Source organism: Columba livia, chromosome 2 (assembly GCF_036013475.1).
Source record: "Columba livia isolate bColLiv1 breed racing homer chromosome 2, bColLiv1.pat.W.v2, whole genome shotgun sequence".
Lineage (NCBI taxonomy): Eukaryota > Metazoa > Chordata > Aves > Columbiformes > Columbidae > Columba > Columba livia.
The window spans coordinates 146,369,492-146,386,184 of NC_088603.1; the positions used below are offsets into that span (position 1 = coordinate 146,369,492).

The window sequence follows — 16,693 nt, forward strand, 5'->3', positions numbered from 1 at the left end:
AGTTTTTCCACAAAAAATATCAGCCAGCTCTATTTAAGAGCAGTGTCCAAGATCAGAGGAATACAAAGACTGTTTTTGTCATCAGTCTCTCTACAGATGCCCAATGTTGGAGAAGCTCCATGCAATATTGCCAACCACAAGCCTTCAGAAAATATGAACCCAGTCTCTCCAAATTATAAGACCAGCTTTTAAACCGAACAGTCTTCAAATAGTAATAAATAATATACTTTCATTTGGAGTTATTTGGCCCTGATCCACCATCTTAAGAACAAGAAGTTCCGTGTTAAAAAATTAAAGCCAAGATTCTCACATACCCACTGGACTGCAGACTGAGAAGAAGAGTTAAGTGAGAATTTATAAAATAAAAGCACAGGAAATGGAGGTGCAGATGGATAACAAAGTTCTAGTAAGAGAGAAAAGGGAAAGGTAAGATGTAAAAGAGACCGCAGTTTGTATTCTGTGTAACATTCTGCTTTGCCTATATTGCTTTAGGTCACAGAGATGATAAAAATCTCTTAGAAGTCATTCTAGTCCACTGTAATAGCCAAATCATTATTAAAATAAGAAAAAAATGTTGGACATTGAGTGTTGAATTCAAATATGTACACACAGTACAACTTCATGATGTTATTATCTGACTCAAGAAGACACATGAGCATAGATTGCCTAATTTGTGCATTAACATCAGAGTTTATTGGACAAGATACTGTCTAGCTCCATCTGGAGCTCACAACAGTTTCAGATAAGTACATGATGTTATGACTAACAAGATAGCGTTCTATAAATATCAAATATCTGCTGCAAAGATATGTGTGATTAGTCTAAGAAAAGCACATGGAATTAAAGGAAAAACATCGTAGGTTTATCATGACCTTTGGTTAATGGCAATAAGAAAATTCTCAAATGGAGAAAAAAATAATAAGAAACATCTTCAAGCTATTTTGTGTATAATCAAGTATTCAGATATTATAAAAAATTGCCTAACTCTATTCTTAGATACTAATGCAGTATTTATATCCAAAATAACTAGGTTTTTTGGTATTTAGGATAACATAAATACACTGACTTAAAATTTCCCTTCTCTTCCACTTACTCCTCCTCCCTCAATGTTTTTAACACACACTGAATATTATTTTTTCCATTGAGTTCTCTTCTCAACACTGTTTCCCTCTCTTCTCAGACATAAATGAGGTGCTGGGCAATGTTCTGACGTCAATGTGGTGATTGCCCCAGGGGGGAAAACAGCAGTTTAAAATAGAAACGGAGACACAGACAGACACATTCACATGGACACCTGTGGGTGCCAATAACACTGATAGACCCAGACTTCTGGGAACCTCTGGTATACATCAGATGCCAGGCTGCTCTTTGAGTGCTGTACAACATTATTCTCCCTGCGTCTTGGCAAGGAATAAGCCACAAAATTCAGGACTGGCATCGGACTTGGAACTTCTCCAAAGATTACCAAGATGCAGCGGGTATGGCTGAAGTCTGTCTCTAACTCTCTAACTACAACTTGTTTTTGTTTGAGGGTTATATCTTGCATATTGTTCACATACTCTTTCTTTCATTTATTGTAAGACCAGAGCTGTTTATAGATCTCCGGATAAATGACAATCTAGTGTTGAATTTCTTCACCATCTCTAACGGAAAATCTTAAAAAAGGGTGGTACCACCATGAGCTACACAGAGCATGCTAGCATATCACAGCTAAAAGAAACACAAAGGAATAACATTGACAAAAGAATCTGCAGAGGTAGGAGGCAATAGTCTGGATTTATTTCTCTTCCATGTCTGTTTTAATCCCCAACCAACATTCATTAAGACCAGAAAAGGTGTGGGGCAGATAAAAAAATAAAAAAAATGTTTTGTGAGCAGATGCTAGAAAGTTTAGCGTGTTTAGTCTAGAAAAATGACGTCTAAGAAGGGACATAGCAAGTTTTTTTCTGCAAGAATCAACATATTAAGTATCAGATAATTCGCACAAAACAAATGGGAATGAATTGGCCATGAATGCATTTAGAACAGAAATTGGAAGATGTTTTAATCATCTTTCAGGAGAAGTTCTGGCACAGCCTTCTAATAGAGAAATTTTTTTTTTAGTTTGATAATTTTATGCATGAACTTCAAAACGAAGAAAAGGAGGTCATTCTTTGGGCAACAAAGGAGAAAATAGTCAGAGCTTTTCACCAAAGCATGTTAAAGAAAAACCAGAAATGAGTTCAAGAGAAACTAGTAAAATGCTTCAAAGATAAACCCACAGAAGTTATCTGAACAGATAAAAACCATGAAGTTGGAGAAGAGGAAGCACACCAGGGAAACATCATGTATGTTTGCTGTGGTTTTAGTTTTCTCTCATGGCCTGAAAATTATTTACAACACAGATATATGTTTCTGAGAGAACTCTGCACCTAGGAGACTTTCCACAAAAACCACACCTCTAATTTTAAAGCAATCCTAGTGTAGTTCAAGATCAAACTATATGCAAGTTATTCTGTATTCTAAGAAAAAAGCAGAGGAAAGGCCAAGAGACCTCTAGTAAAGTTATCTGCACGCAAGTCCACAATGTATTGGAACTTGTGTCCCTAATTTCTTTATCATCAGGTCAGTGTGTTCTGATCATCTTCAGCTGTCTCCAAGTTAATTTTCCTCAAGTTAAGTCTGCTTTGACAGTACAATAATTGGTAAGTAATCTCCTTCTCTTTAACTTCACCCACAAGATTTTTCATATTCTTCTCCTGATCAGTTGAAGAGGCCAAAGGAGAGAGCAACTGGGTTGAGGTCTGGCAGACAGACAAGGTCAATCAACCTTGCCATCCCAAACAGTTGTTGTTAAATATACTGGAAAAAATACTTCAAAATAACTTGAGATTAAAATTTGGGTGAGCAGGACTGATTTATAAATTGTAATATTTGTAGAAAGTGGGTTTAATATTTAATTTTAATACTTTTAATATTTTAAGAATTTTTAGCTATGATGAATTAAAATCAAAATAAATTTTAAAAAACCCATACATTTTTCATGTAAAAAGCCTGTTTTTTGAGACCATCCAGTTCTTGGAATTTTATTAACAATTTAATGCTTGAGTTGTTTTGTTTTTTTTTTTTCAGGCATTTAGGAAGCATTCATTTTCCATGTAGGATCCACAAAATAAATTCTTGGAGGCAGTCTGGACATCTCATTATTATTAGTTAACACAATGTCACCATTATAGGCAGGAATCTTCGGAGTACAGCTTTTGACTTTTAAACCTCCCATTGACCACCAGCTGCTGCCATTTCTGATAGAACATGCACTGCAGCAATTCATGTATCTGTCAAAACAACAAACACAAGAAGAACTCTGACACAGAGTCAGAAGACTGTGAAGTAACAGTCTAAAGTAACAGGGAAGATGAAGGGATAGTAGTTAGCTTCCCTTGCAATTTTCCTCTTTGTCCTTGTAGTTTAGGTATTAAAAACCACCAGAATAATCTTTCTTCCTCAATTCAAGCTAAAGAAAGATGAATCTTTCTGTCTGCTATAGGACCTTGAATTAGCCACATTTTTGTGCCACGGAAATAACAGAAGACCTTTGGATGCATAAAGCTATTGCTTCTTAGAGTAGAATCTGTGTAACTTTTAACACAGTGAAGACTCAGATTTGCTGGGTGGATGGATTAATATAAAAGGTTTTCTTATCAAGTGTTTCTCCTGAGTCCTTGCAAAGCCAGTCATTTTCTCTCAATTACATTCCAGCACCTTTCAGTAGTTTCCAAAGCTCAAGCAAACCACACTCAGCCCCCTTTTTCTGCCCTCTCAGATGTCGCGCTGTGTTTTGTTGTTAGGAGGCTCCCATCTGCCCTCGAGCTGCCAGCTTGCCATCTTCCTCACCCCCTGCGTGCCTTGTCCCAAACTCCAGACACTGCCTTGACCCTGCTCTCTTTGCCCTGTGGCTGGGCATGCAGCAATCACTAAGTAAAAAGTATATCTAATACAAATTTATTCTGTATAAACATCTGCATTTGGGTGACTCTTGCTGCTGAAGTTAGGCGTCAGTACCTAGAACCATCTGTGTCTGAAAGGGGTGGCACAGGGCATGATGTGTTGCCACAGGGGAGTGATTGAGGGTTCTGCTTACTGCAGAACAATGTTTAGATTTCTCAAAGAAAAATGTGACTTAAAAGACTTCAGTGGCAGGTTCACTCTGTCATTTACTGCATGGAGGAAATATGCCAAGCCGAACACTGCTTGCCTTCTTTCCAAGAGCCTAATATCCATTAGCAGAGCAAACTTTTAGGACGTTGCCTGCCTGATAACCGTTCGCTCCGGAGTCTGTATTTTAGAACTATGGAAGCAAACTGTCAGGTGAGGCCTGATAACTGTATGCAGAGCAGACTTTCACAAAACAAAATTCTAAGAAATAATAATAATTAAAAAAAAGTAATGGAGTAGAATAGCAGGAGTGCTGGCTCAATCTGGGTACTTGTGCAGGGTTCCAACATGAGTATAGAAAACCATAGACTTTTATATCTCTACAGACCATTCATACTATAATTCAGTCCAATAGCAATATTCCACTTTCGGGTCTTCTTGCTTCTCATTGGATCTTTTTCATTGATCTTGTATGTGCCTTTGTTTGGTTTAGCTGTAGGTATTGTTTATAGTCCATAGCCTTGCAGGTGCTGCTCTCTCTGAATAAATTCTTTTCTTCTCAATGAAGTGCAAAACGGGCCCCGGGTTGCAGATATCTGTAATGTCTCCGCATTAGCCTTGAAATCATTATTTTTTCCCCAGTCAATTCCATTCTTTCTAGCAAAGTGCAAACTAGACCTTAACTCGCAAGTATTCAGTGTAGTTTGTAGTTGCTTTTGGTAAATATGAGCAGAACTTCACAGCTTAGGATTTCAGCAAATCCAGTTTACTATGTACCATGAAGCAGGGACTATGTTAAAAATCATACAACCTTATACTTCTAGATGATTCATTGTATTTAGTATGCATTTACTCAAGGTGAATGATCGATATGAAACTTAAATTGGGCTCATCCACTGACCTGTGAGTAGTAAAACCATCACCATTCAGCCAACTTGTTTAGCAGAGAGAGCTCACAGTAGGCTTACCCAGGCTTGTCATATTTATAGAATAAAGTGGTTGATGTAGTCAAATTGCTCACAGTGGGAAAGGTCTGCGTGAGACTCCTTGTGCCCACAACTTACTGGTGTTCCGCTGCTGTTCTGCTTCCTTGTGGGTTTCCTAAAAGGAGTTCTTGGCCCCGCTACAGCTCAGGCCTTTCCCTTCTGTGTAACTTGAGCCAAACAGCTGCTGGTTTGGCTGGCGGAGGGGTCGAGTGCATCTGCCACATGTGTATGCAGTTGTTCTTATCTTAACTGGTGCCATTTTGGTGCAGGGTAAAAAGCAGGAATTGGCATGAATGTGTAAGCATGGCATTGATCCCACAGTTGCAGCTCAGGTTCCCTTTTCTCAACACAGCTGTCTAGTGACACTTTACTTCACAGTACTTGATAAACTGAATTCCATTTTGTAGTACCAGGACTCCTATAGATGCTGTCCTGCCCAGTTCTACTTCCTCGTATCTCTGATAACAAAGATTTTTTTCCTTTTACTTTGTATGTCATGTTTCTTTGCTTCATTGCAAAGTGTGTGTAGGAGGCCTGTGGACTCTTGGGAAAACAGACAGTATGTATGGCACAGTAAAATCATAGTTTGCTGTGACCATAGAGAAGTATGAAAAAAACATGCTTTCCAGAATTAAGCCGACTACTGTATTTGTATTTGCAGTTATTATATGGAGTGCTATGGGTTAATACCAAAGAAACAGTAATCAGCAATTTATGATAAAAGGAAATCAGAGTTTGGATGATTAGATGCACAGCTTCAAATTCCTTGGACATTTTATCCTTCTTCAATTAGATTTCTGTTTCAGAAGACTAGAAATTGTATTTAAGATTAAGTAATTCAAGCAAACACAATTCACTGTTGTTTTATCTCAACTACCAGAGGAAATAATAATGCAATCCCTCATTACTTTTAATATGTAATTTCCAAATGGATGAAATCCAGGACAATGCTATTACACTGAAATGAAGGAATGCACTTATCATTGTGGAGAAGCATTTGAATACACCAGGCAATAAACACACACACACACACACAGGATTATGCTGCAATTTAAATGTTACAACTTTAAAACATTGATATTTCAAGCCAATATACAATAGATGGACACGTTCAGTAATGAGACATTGTTGGTCAATCTGCTAGAAAACCATCTTTGCAGCAGCTTTAGTATCAGTAAGGATTTTTAGGTAGACATCACTGAAAAATAAATTTTTAAGGATAATTTTAAATGGTACTGTCAGATTTAAAGGGCCCTATAAGAAAGATGGGGGCAGACTTTTTAGCAGTGCCTGTTGCCATAGAACCAGAGGTAACAGTTTTAAACCAAAGGAGGGGATATTCAGGCTAGACATGAAGAAGAAATCTTTTAAAATGAGGGTGGTGAAACACTGGCTCAGGCTGCCCAGAGAGGTGGTAAATGCCCTATGCCTGGAGACATTCAAGGCCAGGCTGGACGGGGCTCTGAACAACCTGATCTGCTTGAAGATGTCCCTGCTCATTGCAGGGGGTTGGACAAGATGACCTTTGAAGGTTCCTTCCAACTCCAACTATTCTATGATTCTATGAAATCTACTAGACCTTATATAAATGCCTGAAGAAATAATTTACTAATCCTATGAGGAAATGAGAGACGAATTAATGTGTTCAAAGGTGTTCTTATTACCAAGAGGAAACATATCCTGGCACACAGAGCACCACGAATGTTGTTCCAGTGTGCCATTTGCTGGTATTCCAATGGATTATGGATTGATGCTTTGCCCAAATAAATAAATAAATAAATAAATATGAAAGTTAATGAATACAACAAATGCAATGTTAAATCTGCTGACATTGTTACTGAAGAGAATGTTTGGGACAATGAAGAGTTCTTTCTTGACATTTCAGTCTGTAATTGTGTATAAATATAATTTTATTTGGGCTAAGCATTAAAATAACATATCCCAAGTTGTTTAGTAACTATAAATATTGGTAAGAAGGATGATGATTTTTTCATGGTGAACTGATTTTTTTTAATTAAAAATGAAGCAGTAAGGGGTCATCTAAGAGGATGATGCTTATTATAATATATTTATGAATTACAGGAAAAATCAATGAGGTACCTTTGTGTTTCTATTTTATCTTGGTCCAAAGGTGTGCTCCTTGACTACCTTCTCAAATGTTTCCCATACCACTATGCTTGTGTTGACTTTGGGAGATATTTTAATACACTTCACTTTTAATTTTTCCATTTATAAGTTTAGTGACACACCTCTAAGTGTAGAATTCAAGCTAGCTTCTTTTTTTCTCAGTAACATATATGTTAATAGGACATCAGTAGCATGGGTGAAGCTGATTTTTTTCATACTGTATTATATGTTATAGACAAATTGATTTTATGACACAAAAGTACTTTTCAACATGCTTGGGTAAAGCCATAAAAAAGCTATACATTCTTAGTAACATGGCTATAATGTGTTGTGCCTTGTGTGTACTGCATATCTCGCTGCTTTCTTAACATTCCCTCAAAACGCTGCACTTACGTATTTTGTGGAGTTTGTAGTCTCATTTGTCCTTCCCCATGGTTGCTGACAATGGGGTATCTTATACACAACTTATGCTTATTTTAATCCTATTTAAATTGCCTTTTGTTTGTTTTAAAGAGGTAGCACTTTCTATATGCATGCTTGATAGATGACACAACACCAGTTTTATAGACACCAGTCTTATTTGGCTCATCGCAAGTAGATGCCACATCACATGTGTTCTGTCAGTTACAAGCATTAAAACTTCCATTTCATTACACGATCTCATGACAACATTTTCTGTTTTCAAAACTGTTGATGAAAGACCTTCCCATGGTGGCCTTTTGTACCAATTGGTCTCAATCAAAACACATGTACTATTTTTAGGAGAAGACGACATATTTCAATCTACCACATAGCAAGTTAGCTATTTCCTTGCCATGAAAAATCATCATCTGCTATGTATGAAATAACAGATATTAGATTACAGGCTAATAAATCTCACTTCCGGGATAATAAATATTCACTTTCTTCCTGTCCTAACTTCTTGGAGATCTTTGCCAAAGTAATTTGGACAATAGATATAATAAGTCTGTTAAGACAGGCTGTCAAGTGGTAAATACCACAAAGTTACCTACATTCCAACCAGCACTCTCAGAATTAAAACTATACATATGCACTTACACCTCAATATTCTAGGGCATGAGGTGATATCTTTTTATATATATAATATAAAGACTAAAGAATACGCAAATAATTCCAGAGACAAACACAGTACTAAGAATGTGTTTTGGCAAAACTGTGTGTTTTCTTTCACCTCGGTTGGCCCTGAGACCAGTGTGAGAATCCCAGTGTTCCCAAGAGTTTAATCTACCCATGGAGTCATGAAAATTGTGCCAGCAAAAAAGATCACCTGCGTTTCCGCTGACTTCTATTTTCTCTGGATAATAAATGTCAATATAGAACATCTAGTACCCATACTAAAACATTTAATACACTTCTTTTTGCTTCTTACATTCATGAGTATATTACCTTTCCTGAGGCAAATAATAATTTGACCAAGACAAGTTTAGTGTCAGATCTAAGCTGGAGCACTCTTTGACACTAATGTCTCTTTTCAGAGATCTTCATCTTATCTGTGTCCATGGATCAAGACATTTCATGGAAACTATTTTTCCTGAGGAAAAATAAAGGGATGACTGATGCATGAGACACTCAGCAAAGATGAGGCCTAGATAACGAGACCCACTCATACAAAAGATACATACTTCAGAAGGAATTACAAAATTTCTTTCTCTATTTCAGACTTCATAAATAACCTTTTTCATCTTTATGACAGCAGCTTTTACGGACTCTTTTGGAACTATCTTCCTAGACAGAACAAAAAACAAATATATTTAATCTATTTAGATTGTGTCACTAAATTGGAGGCATTCAAATTCTGTACTGTTAGGGGCAGATCAATTTGTTAAACAACTGCAGCAGATGGATTGACCAATAGGAAAATGCTTGACTGTTTCCATGCTGCCACTAATTGGATGTCATCCCAGGAAACGTTTGTGCCAGCCTCTGACAGAGACTTTCAAACTATATTCTGCTCTGGAGTTTTGGGGTTTTAAGAAAATGCTGTCTAAACTTCAAATCCAAAAATGTACAACTTATTTCTCAAACTATTTAATTTTCATTGATTAATTGTTGGAGCAAATCACATAAGCACATTGTAAAGAAGCATATTCACACATGCCTTATTTTGTATACAGTTTGAACCAGGTGGTATATTTTTTTTTTCCATTAAATGGCAGTGGTTTTAAAATCTGCTCCCCTTTCCATAATTCAAAAAAAAGTCTTTGAAAGCTAAAAAAACATTATGCCCAATCCCAAAGGAACACGTGTCAGATCAGTGAAACTATAAAGTAAGGTTTATGTAATAGGAATTTTGAACAGCAAAATCAGTAAAAAGTGAAGAGGATTTTTATAACTTTTTGAAAATGTATGGAATTAATGTGTCAGACTGCACCTTGCCTTCTGTCTGAGAAATTCAAGCTGCAGTCTGAGTGTTAATTTGCCTTTCCATTTAGATATGATACATTGCCCTGAAGTAAAAAAATCTGAAACAAGACTATACTACCTTTATCATTGTAACAATCTGTGTCCACCTCTGAACAGCAAGATTGTCAGGCAACCTTATACATTCAGCATTGTAAATAGAGTTGATGACCTCCAGCCTCAAGAGCCCAGACCTCTACCTGTGTTGATTGCAGGGTGACAATAAAACCGTGGCAGATGTATTGTTAATCTTCTCTCCCCCCAGCTTCCCCCTTCAGCCCCTCCCTCTCCCCCCTTCCCACTAAGGACAGGCAATTGGGAGGGAAAGAAGGACAGAGGGAAGAGAGTTGGAAAAATTAAAAATGTTTTCCTAATGCTACTAATAAGAATAGAGAAAATAATACAAAATATACAAAAACAACCTTGAAAGTCTCGGCAACTGCAGAGCCGGCACCCGAAGTCCTGGATAGGACTCTGCAGCCAACCGGAGCTGGATTCAGTCTGTCACTAGGCCTCAGTTCGCAGGGACGACTAGCAAGGTCCTCTCCTAATGTCGACCATAAGCAAAAGGGATGAGATCCTCGTGATCTCACACTTTTATATGAAGTATTCGCGTGAATGCAATGTTATACTCCGTTGGTCAGTTTCTTGGTCACCTGTTTCTCGTTGCCCCTCTTACGAGATGTGAATCTGTCCTTATCAATAACCTCGCATTACATTGCTATGTTTACCACAACATGTATCTGGTTCTCCAGGAAAATGCAGCTAATATGAAGGCTTTAGCTGACAGGCAAATTCACTAAAAGAGCTAAAGAAGTGACTTAGGAAATAAAAAATGAATTTCAGTGACTTACCTACGTACACACAGCTTTATTCAAAACCGAACAGCATAGAGATAGACAGATAGAGAAAAGAGAATGCCTAGCTCAAGGTAACTACATTAAAAATACCAGGTCTCCCATGGTCCTCATCCAAAACCCAGTGGAAGCTATTAAACCCTACTGATACCCTTTTTGCAGTGATGGTCCTCGGACTGTGATCTTGCACAGTCAGAAGGCAATGTAGTGATGTACTTTGTCAGTATTCAAACGAGTAACTTCTGTGGAAAACAAGGATATGAGAGAAAGTGTTTGTGACAAAAGCTAAACTGAGTTGTTCTTTGGTCAGAAAAAACGGCATGTAATTATTCATTTCTCTGTGGCTCACTTACCTGGGAAATGGAAACGACCTGTGAAGAATGCCGAAAATGTTTGTTTATTTTTAAGAATGGCCTGTGATAGTCCCTACATGGACTGTGTACAAGACTCAAAAGCAACAGAAGGGACAAAAAAAGGCTGTACGGTCTTCTGGTACTTTCTCTCCTCTTCTAGTGGTTAGAGGAAGTGCTTACAGCCAAACATATCTTGGTCCCAAGAGAATATCTGTTCAATATTCAGTTTTTCAGGGAATATCTGTTCAGTATTCTGTCTTTATTCCAGGGTTAACTGGAAGAAAAGATTTCTTTTTCTTTGTTCCCTTCCTTGGCCTTCAGTTCTTAGTCACACATGCACTTTTTTGTTTTCTCTGACAAGCTGCTCTTCAAAATCTACAGAGATCCTATACTTCAAGGCAGCTGGGATTTTCAGCTGATGCATGGTAGAGTCATCTATTCATACAGACTACATAGTGACTCACAGATGAACTCAGGAAACCTGGTTTTAATCCCCAGCTTTCTAGAGAATTTAGGCAACAGATTTCTGTGTACCTCGGTTTCTACAACTATCAAATGAAAATAATAAATACTTACTGTATAGTGCATAATACAAATGAATTAAAATGTGAAAGCCATGATACTGCCAAGTATCTAAGCTGAAGCTTTGTACAGTTGAGCACAGAATTCCTGTATTGTACACTGTAATGTCCAATACTAGGTCAGGCTGGTCCTGAGAAAATTCTTTCTGTGTTCTTGGACATGAAAGTATAATTAAGGACAGAAGCAACAAAGATACACAAAAGTGGAACACAAACCTCTGTTAAAAATCAAGCCAAACATTTCTACTTATAACCAAAGCATCTTAAAAAATGTCAAATAGAAAGCCAAGTCTTATGATTTTACATAAAAATCATGGTAATCACTAGCAACCTGGAAAGGAAGTTCGGGAATAAATCAGTTTGTCAGCCAGGCAGCCCTCAGTGAATTTTCCTGAGGCCAAGGATGCACATGGCTTAGAGAAACCCATTTTGTTCATAACCAGGTCTGCTGAAGCGGAGCTGCAGTCCAAGTAGCAACAAGGTCACCAAAGGTTATTTGTCACTCTTTCCCAACAAGCTGTTCAGACTTTTCAACATTAATATGCCAGTAATATGTCAGTACTGATGTATCTCTCTCACATCATGGTTTGGTATAAATGATAATGTCACCTGAGTTGAAATACCTTGGCCATCTGTACACCTTTCTCACATTCATTCTGTCTTCTCTGGAATGGATACATCTGGCAAATACTTACGCATCCTTTCACTAGCTACATATTTTCAGGGGAGAAATAATGTTACTCCACATCTCATGACTGTACATGGAAGTCCTTTTCAATTCTCCTTTCAACCTGAAAGCCATTCTCTAAAATAAGCAAATTACAGCTACGATGAAAGTATCTTTTAAAATCTCAATGTTTTGTCTTAAACAGTTAAGAAAACTAATTAGTGTCATAAACTTCAAAATGATGATTGTATATACACAGATAAGCAGATTCCTGATAACTAGTTTAGCTATGTTTACCTGCGCTTTAGATTGGAAAGCTGCCACTTAAATGTTAAGAAATGCCAAAATTAAAGTTGCCCAGACAACATCAGTTCTCCTCCTTGTATATTTGCATATAATAAAGCAGTTAACTACATAATTTTGTGTGTGTTTGTTTGCTTGCTTGTTTTTCCACATTGGCCCTCTATCTCATCCCAGAAACAGCTGAACATATTCTTTTATCTTCTTCAGTCTATATGTGACTCCACACGTTATTTTTTATTTACTGTCCACTGAAAGTACGAGAGTATATTGAGATTAAACTAAAAGTGATAACTTTTTTATTGCCAAGGTGCTGTCAAGGTAAGTACTCTGTTTTTTCAGAATAATGCAAATTCTCTGTAACTTTTTTTTTTTTTTTAATAGGTTCTCTATTAACCTTAGCTACAGCCCTGAATATTCAGTACGTCTGCAAATACTAACCCAGGTGTTTTGAGTTGAAATAACTAATGATGAAGAGCTAGAGTCACAAAGCTAACTCAAAGAGCTAGATTTACAAAAGGATTAAGATGCCCAGTTCTCATTCCAGGCACTTACATTTACCATTTGAAAATAACCAGCAACAATCCCTGCTTAGTTCATTGCTTAGTTTGAACCATGTACCTTTGCAGTGAAATTCCTCAAAGCTTCTTTTAGGCTTACAGACCGGCATGGAGACGGTAGGCTTTTTGGATGGAAGTGGGAACTTCCTTAAATTTTCATTATTATTCAGAAAGATCCTCTACAAGAGAAGAACAGTCAACTCGTGGCACAACTTGAAAACAGGGTTCTCAATTGCTTCCAAGAATTTCTAACAGAACATTAAAAACATATAGCTCTCAAGGAAAACAAGCAGAGAAGGAAAAAAAATACAAAAAGTAATTAAAAATTGTGAGGTATGGATTCTTTTCTTTATTGAATGTTTTTATGTAAAAAGAGTTGCACTAACAATGAACTGGAGTTAATGACTTGTTCAATAACTTGTGTCATTTAAATATCTTTTTCTCCTACTGTATGTTGCTTTCTTCACTTTTTTCCTTCTCCTGACCACCCCAATTCTTTGTTTTGACAAATTCAAACAATTGGAAACAAATGTAAAAAATAGGAAACAATTGTATGTACTCTTAAGTTTGCAGGATATGAAGATACAATTTAAAAAGTATACAAAATTATTTCTAAATCAAAATTTAGTGCAAAAATTGGAGTAGTCCTGCACTTGGGGGAAAAAAATAAATAAAAAAACACACCACAACCTTGAGATAACCCATGAAGTATACAAATTGGCTTCCACATTCAAAGCATCACAAACACAGTCTGTGTTAGGCATCTGGCTTAAGAGGCCCAGCACCTTTAGCTTTGTGCACAGTTGATGGAGAATGTGACAAGCAGACTCTTCCAGAAAACACATCTCAGTGCCTTAGGCTCCTGCTCTGCATCATCTAACTGATAATCTTTTTTTGTTTGAGGATAAAAGAAGCCTAAGAATATGAATCTCTTAACATAAACAAACCCTTAACTTCATGCACAAAATTAGGGACTCACATTGTCCTTCCCTCACCTACACCCGATGAAGCAGAGAGAAGTATTAATGGAACTTCACATTAGGCAAGTGGTGTGAAGTGAGCAAAACAGAGTTTTGTTGTACTAATGACCATTTCCTGATTTACCATTGGATGGGTTTTCCCATGATGTATATAGCAGGAGCTTTTCTTTTTTTTCCTCAGCAAAGAAAAAACCTCCTTCTGTGAATGCAGTTTTCTCTTCAATAAAAGTATATTTTCCATTCCGCTTCAAACCTTTAATCAGTTCCCAGTCTTCAGCAGACTGAATCTGTCTGGGAGAATTATTTCTAAAACTAAGCAAACAGATTTAGTGCCATTTACTTAGGATCAAACAAAGTGATGCAAAGCCTAAGTACAGCTGAAAATCCTCAGAAAGCAGTAGGAACAGGAGGATGGTTGAGCTAGGACAACATGTAATCATAGAAAAATTGGTCTGTGTGTTGTTTTTTTATATACCATAGGAGGATATTTAAGGTTGTTATCTGGGCAAGCAACACATTAATATTTCTTGATCATTCTTCCACCTTTAGTACTAGATTTATGCAAATGATCGTACATATTCACCCACTTGCCACAGTAACCATGATCCAAATGTCAGTGACAACCTGGAAAAAAACTTCTTGATAACCAGGTTAGTGAAGAAAACACACTGATGTCAATGAAAGCAAATTATTATTTATATTTAGTACATTTTTTTTTCTGTTGAAGATAGAAAGTTAATTAAATTATATTTTTATGAAAATTAAAATTGGCAACTGAATATTTTAGAGGACTAGAGGAGTCTGATTCCGCAGTATAATTCTTTACAGTTGATCGGTGAGTAACTGTTACTAATGTGTATAGCATGAAACCATGTTATATTGGTTTTAGTTAGGTCAGCTGAGGCCAAATATCTCTCTCTTGAGTTAAATAATGTAACTAAACCTAATAGCTAGCCGTACAAAACCGAGCACCTCAAAGACCTGAGTTAGGCCCCTATCTGCTTCCAGGGGTAGAGTTTGCTGCACAAAACAGTTCCATAGAACTGCTGAATCGGACATTTTGAAGCAGAGCTTTAAGAACCGCCATTTAAAGTGAATTAGGCAGTGATCCCTGGCTGAAGAAGGCAACTCCTCCTGCTTTAAATTCACAGCTATGAAAACTCTCACTAAGCCATACACTCATGTCTTGTAAAATATACCAACTGCTGTTGATGGTATTTTTTTATGCAGCAACATTTAGTTGGCATATGGGATGAAATCTTTCTTCTGTTCCCTGAGAATTTAGCCTGTACCTCCCAGCCTTCTGACAAGCACTCCAGTGGCTGTTTGTTGAGTATTTCTTGATATATCTCTGTTACTTTTGTAGTTTCTGTTCAGTCTTCCCACTTTGCACATGTAGTTGAAGACTCAATATGCTGAGGAAGGAGAATAGAGTGTTCAGGAGCTAAGGCACTCACTATCCACCAACACCGTGTTTTCATGAACTAATCAGTGTGCTCACAGCACATTTTCCTAAGCAGATCCCACAATGAACCAGTCAGCAAAATGTCAAAATCTAAAGCCTATACATCTCAAGTATGATCCAGGCATCTATTGAACAGCACATCGTGGCTGACAGCAATTCTCAAAGTGTCCACAAGCAGACATTTAAGTATCTAGATGAGTATCAGGAGGCTTTTATTCCTAAAAAATGGAGGGAGCTGCAAGGTTAGGCAGCAATAAACTGAACTGGATCTTGGACTTTGATACAGCTTGAAGTGCCAAAGTATTTTAGTGGGGCCAAGTCTGAGCATTCAGCTGTGCTGAGTTTACACTTGTCACAGCTGAGAGAAAAAGGTAGCTTCCAAACCAACTTTATACTTCCCTTGTTCCTGGGAGCAGTAAGGTGCCAAACCACCCACTGACACAAATAAATCAAAAAATCAAAAGCTGGCAGGTGGAATTATGGGTAAATTACATGCAAATAAGGCTGGTCAGAACTGGCTTTTCTTCTTCCTTCCAGTAAGAAAAGTAGAGTACTCTATCCTCAAGGCTTTCTGGCCAAGAATCATACAAAAGATAGGCAAGTAAATGTCTATAATAGTTTACTATTAACTGGACTAGACTGTGCAAATCTTGCTTTTGTGGATGAATACTTATTCACAGTAGTCACTGGGTTTTTTGTTGGGTTGTTTTCTGTTGGTGGTTTTTGTTGGTTTTGTTTTTTTCTTTCCTATTGAAACTGGTAAGCCTGTTTTCCTTTATAATTCTTTATTAATATGAATAAAGACTGTGCAATCAAGCCAAAACCCATATTTCAGCTACTCAGAAATACAAGCTTGTATTTTTTCCTTGTTCATGTCTTTTATGTTGAGAATGAGCTTAATCTTATTCCAGCCCCCAGCCATAGGCTAAGAGTTCACAGAAGAAAACAGCCTCAAAAATGTCAAACACAATGAAACATAAGGAAGAACATTCTTGTAAAAGCCATTTCTGCAGGTCCAGATCTCACGCACTCTGCATATTCTAGTTCAAGAGTCTGACCCAGAAGGGACAACTGAGTATCCTAGAACAGTTTCTTCTGGATGTTAGCCATCTGTGCTGGGAAGCTGGTAATACAGAAAATATTTTTTAGCATGCCCAGGTTTGTAAGGTGTTTGACTCTTTAGGATGCATGGTGGATACAGTATTAACATTTATCTCAAAAGTGGTTTTAATGATTTTCCAGGTTAACTCTCACATAGTGGT

General features: G+C 37.2%; 1 long non-coding RNA gene across 1 annotated transcript; it reads left to right on the forward strand.

Moving 5' to 3' along the window:
* Positions 1-1,296: 1,296 nt before the first annotated feature.
* LOC135578690 (uncharacterized) lies at positions 1,297-13,201 on the forward strand. The gene is made up of 3 exons (XR_010470729.1): positions 1,297-1,478; positions 2,605-2,684; positions 3,112-13,201. It is a non-coding gene; the product is annotated as an uncharacterized LOC135578690 (long non-coding RNA).
* Positions 13,202-16,693: the final 3,492 nt, after the last annotated feature.